Source organism: Lupinus angustifolius, chromosome LG01 (genome assembly GCF_001865875.1).
Source record: "Lupinus angustifolius cultivar Tanjil chromosome LG01, LupAngTanjil_v1.0, whole genome shotgun sequence".
Taxonomy (NCBI): domain Eukaryota; kingdom Viridiplantae; phylum Streptophyta; class Magnoliopsida; order Fabales; family Fabaceae; genus Lupinus; species Lupinus angustifolius.
The window spans coordinates 10,064,513-10,070,114 of record NC_032009.1 but is presented as its reverse complement, the minus strand read 5'-3'; positions in this window follow the sequence as shown (position 1 = coordinate 10,070,114).

The following is a 5,602-nucleotide window of genomic DNA, read 5'->3' as shown; positions in this document are numbered from 1 at the left end:
CGAAGTTCTTGTAGCTAAAGATTTTGATCTCTTGCCATCAATAATCGATTATGTCTATCAGATATGTTCTTTTTAGCTAGTTGATAATTGATAATCAGTTTAGATACTCGACAGATCTAACATGAAACAGTTTTATATAAATATCATTTTTCTTCTCATTGGTTCAGAATCTTAGTTTTCAAAATTTTATATTTTCTTAGAATTCTTTGAGCACAATCTTTTATTGATTAGAGTTACTGTTTCTTTGAATTTCAAGAGAGAAAAGAGATTGAATTTTCATATTCATTTCATTATAGTGCATATTCACAAAACCTTTAATTAATCTTCATTAGAATCTAGGGTTCTTGTGAGATTTATGTCTTTAGGTTTAGTTTTGAGTTCACTGTTGAGTTAGCACATTCAAGGTGCATATTACTCATATTTATTTTTCTTTGGCCAAGTGAATTGATATTCTCAAGGTTGTTTAGAATTAGAGTTAGAATCTAGTTGAGGTTAGGTTTTGTATATTCACTTTTTACAAAGGTCTTTGTTGGGAGTGATCAGCAGTTGGGGCTATATCTTGAGTAGGTGTTGAGAATCCTAATAGACGGGTTAGAGGTTAAACTGACGTGAGTGACTCTAGGGCCAAGAAAGGACCATTTGTAAAGTCATTGGTAGTGTGTTTGTAAAATACATTTGATTCCATAGTGAAGAAAATCTCTCGAGACCAGAATGAGATTCATAGATGTAGTTTGCATGTAGACCCACCCGCAAACGAACTAGGATAAAATTCTTTGGCACACTCTTCTATCTCTATATCTTTACAATTCAGTTTTTACATATTTTGTTATTAATTCTTTAAGTTGCTTAATTGACTCTTGATCTGCACATTGTTGATTTATCATTTGATATATTATCATTAAGTAATTTGAATTTGTAAAGATTGTTTTTTTGAAAAACTTGTTTTGAAAGAAATCGTATCATTCAAGATTCCAAGAATTAGAATAATTTATTATTGTCTGATAATAATCGATTACTCTGCGTGACAATTGATTATCCTAGACTGTTATTGTAATATTTGTGATTAATTGGAAAAGCAGCTTTAGTGAACCACTACACCTATTAACCCCCATCTAGGTGTGTTTTACTCTGTGTTTACCTAGTAGAACACTCTAGAAACCACACATGAGGGGACTAAAGAAGTTAAGCGGTCTAGACTCAATACTCTCTCCCAATAATATGAGATGTTTTGCATGAAAGTATGAGAGAAAATTCTTGACCTCCAAAAGAGGTTTAATCATCTTACAAATCATTTGATTACATTGGGCAAGGTGTTGTCAAATAGTGACATGAACTTGAAAGTTCTAAGATCATCAACTAGACAATGGAAACCCAAAGTGACAGCCATTTCTGAAAAGAAAAGTTTATCATGCACTATTTGATAAACTGCAAGAATATGAATTGGAATTAAGCCAAGTTGATCAACATGAGGAACAAGAAATGAAGAGGAAAAACATTTCTCTTCATGCAAAGGAAGAAACATATGAATCTTCTAAAGATGAATAAGAAAAGCAAGATATGGAGGATATGAGCATGCTGATGAGGATAGAATGATTAATGGTATAAAGTGTAAAGAAAATAGAGCAAATAATAACCATTCAAATAGAAAATACACAAGTTCGATATAACCAAATATCAAGCAATAGTTCTTACAAAACCAAATTAATCAACAAAATTATGAGAAATTAGCGAAAAGAGTGCATGAAGTACATAATAGGTTCAAACATATTACGACCAAACCAACAAAATACATTCTTAAAAGACACAAACACCCTAGACTCTAGCCAACCCTATCTAGATTAATCCTGAGGTGGTGGTAGTGGTGATGAATATCCATGTGTGACATGCACAATGATGATAATGCGGTCAAGATCCATGGTTAACCTCTCCTATTGTTGTTGGAACTCAACTGACATTAAGTCTCTCAAAGACTGAAAATGATCATTAATACATGCATTTAGGCGTTGTTCCATGGCATCCAAGTCTGCTAGTCCAAACGATGGTTCCTGAGGTATAGTAGTAACCCCGACTTGTTGTTGTTCAGGGTTTGGCTAACTAGGATTTGCAACAATGTCTTCATCAGATGAGTCTCTGTTCACATTGGCATTGTGATCCTCTTGATACATCCATACATTACCAATCGTGTAAATGCCCATTTTGTGAATGAGATTGTCACCTACTAGGTGCTCTCAGAATTAGTAACCATGACGTCTACATCTGATGTATCAAGTTCCAAATAATCAATAACACGGGAGATGAATATCCCATAAGCAAGTAGCCTAGATGAAGATGAAGTAATACCAATCATAACCTTTAAAATTTCAACAGGCCAGTTTGTTGTATTTCCTTCTCTTATAGAAAACATAAGCTTGAGATTAATGATGGTTGGTTGAGCATGGTTTGTGTTTCTCTTAACAAAAATGTATGCAATTAAGTAATGCAGCAGTCGATTTTAAATAGACAATGACCCAGCCTTGGTCAATTCACCTTGTACATATAAATGAGGTCCTCTTAAACATGATTTATACATCTCAATAGCGTCGAATGAGTCTGATAACTCATTGTTATAATCTCTTAACATAGATCCACCGTTTAATAATCCTCCAACATCCAAAAACAATTCCTCATCCAAATTAATCATTTATTCCATAACCATTGAAGCATATACCCTATCCTTATACTGAAGATTACTATAGAATTCCCTTATGAGTGATGGACATATTTTACCTTTCAATTCCATAAATTGATTTCCACCTTGAGCTTTTAATCTATGCGGGTAGTCGAATCCTTGTTCCACCATCCCAGCAATATCCGCATAGCGAATATAGGTCTATTTCCTTCCTTGAAATTTCCTAGTCTAACTTCTTGAAGGATTGGAGAGTAATAAGGGTCACCATGGTACTTTCTTCCACCTTGAGTGAAATAGGAACCTATGTCCACACTTCGTGGACGCTTAGTAATGGTCTTCACCCTTCTTGGACACAATTCACTCATAATTTTTAGTTATTAGAGTGATTAATCAATTGAACAATCGATTTTCCGAATTTGGGATTAGGGTTTCTAAAAGGGGAAAAGGTCAGGGTTTTGGATTTTGGTGAAATTGAAGATTTTAGGAAGATGGAAATGATGTAGTAGGAATCGGATTTGCTTTTGCTGAGGTAGAGATCACTTAATTTGAGGATAAATCTAGAAGGGGTGAAGCAAAGAGGTTTTAGGGTTTTAGTGTAAAATGACCCAGAACAACACTTGAATATGTTATATACATGTCATTAATCGATTAATTATATGTGTTAATCGATTAAATACTTTTAAAAAAATTCAATTTTCAGAAATTTGAGCCCAGGAAATCAATTAAGAAACTTGTTAATCGATTAAAACAAGAAGAATATTTATTTTTTGGGTACTAGATCTCAAATTAATTGATTAAAACACATAACAATCGAATAAGAATATAACTAAGACAAATTTTAGTGCATTTGTTAGATTTCTAGGGGATGCTAAGATAATATTCTCAAGACACTAACCTAAAAGGTATGTGATACACTAAAGAAGTATAAAATATCATGAATTCAGTTAAGCATAGGAATCATGCATTCAAAACACATATCATACGTAAGCATATTCTAAAGATCAAGATAAGGCATACAACACCTGAAAGTTCTCTAAGTAATAGATAGAATGTATCATATGGAAGGGGCTTGGTGAAAATATCAACCAATTGCTTTGTGGTTTCAACAAATAAGAGAATATAATCACCTTTTTGCACATGATCTCTTAAAATATGGTGTCTTATTTCAGTATTCCTAGTTCTATAATATTGAATGGGATTCTCTGATAGGTTGATGGCACTTATGTTATCACACTTCATCGATATTTTTACAAGATTTAGACCGAAGTATAATAGTTGTTACTTCAGCCATAATATTTGACTGCAACACACGTTGGCGGCAATGTATTCTGCTTTGGCGGTAGACAAAACAATACATGCTTGCTTTTTACTATGCCAAGATACTAAGGAGCTAGCCAAAAGGTGGCAAGTTCCACTAGGAATTTCCCGGTCCAACTTACATCCCGTGAAGTCAGAGTCAGAATGTCCAATCAAGGATAATGAGGCATCCCTAGGATACCATAAACCCATAGATAATATTCCTTTTAAATTCTTCCTAATACGTTTTACAACACTAAAGTGTGACTCCCTAGGATACCATAAACCCATACATACACTAAACATAATATCAGGACGACTAGTAGTTAGATAAAGCAATGAACCAATTATTTCTCAATATTTTGTTATTGTTGAAAGACGTTTTATGTCGAGGGACATAACACGTTTCCAATCGATTTATTTAGTTATTGGTTTATTCTTTGCTAGCCATCTCGGCTTTGTTTGCAAGAATTTCCATCCGATATAATGGTTTCAAGAATATTCCATTTGATCAAAAACTTAGCTTTATTGAATTATTAATAATTACATATCATCTCGGTTTTGTGGAATAAATTCCAACTCCGATTTAATGGTATGAATTTAGCGAATTAAAACAAGTGATAATGAGTGATATTTATTTATTTAGTGACTTTATTTATCTACTCCATTTTCGGGTTTCTTTTAACCATACCATAAAGGTCGGTCTCATTCTATTAAGTTAACCATACCATTTCTTACGCAAGGTTGGTATCAAAGAATAATAAAATGAACAAAATAATAAAGTTAGAAGTTAACGGTGCCACTTCTTTAGAAGGATTGATATAAAGAATAAAGAATAAAGCAAAAAATAAATGTTAGGTGCAGAAAAGTAAATGACAAAAAGTAAATGTTAGTTGCGGAAAATAAATGACAAAAAGTAAATGTTAGTAGTTAGATCACTCATTATGACTATGTAGTTTTCCTTTACACAAAGATGCAATTTATGAATTAAATTGCTCTTTGATTCAATGTTTCTTTCTTTGTCAACAAATAAAATTTAGTTGATAACACTTTACAATTTTACATTTTGTATCTCTTTCAAAATTCAATTGTAGTATATTATAGGGTTATGTCGAATCACAAGGAATTGCCTAATAGAACATTATTATATACATGTTATATTACTAATAAAGTTTGAACATATTTTTGGTTTGATTTTGTTTATGAAATTTTAACAAGTAAACAAATAAACATAAACAACTAATATGCACAAATCCTTGAGGAGAAAATTTAGTTTGAATGATGGAAATATTTCTTAACATGTTTCTACGAAAAATGTTTATAAAAGTTATGTGTTATACTTTGGTTATTCCAAACACCAGTTCAAAAAATTTCCCCAGTCCCCAACGAGAAAAAGTGATTTTCAAACCTTGCAAAATACACTAATAAATAGAAAACTGCCACTCGATGAAATAAGTTGTCACTCCTTATTTCAGGCTTCGTAAACATTTATTAGACTTGATTACAAGTTGCTTAAAATGGATGCTTTGATTTGGCAAATGAACTAAGGTGTATTCCTACTCTTTAGTTCATTTGTCAAGACTTTAAAAAGAAGCATTTTGGATCTTGAAATCAAGTTTTAGGTGATCAAGCTAAAAC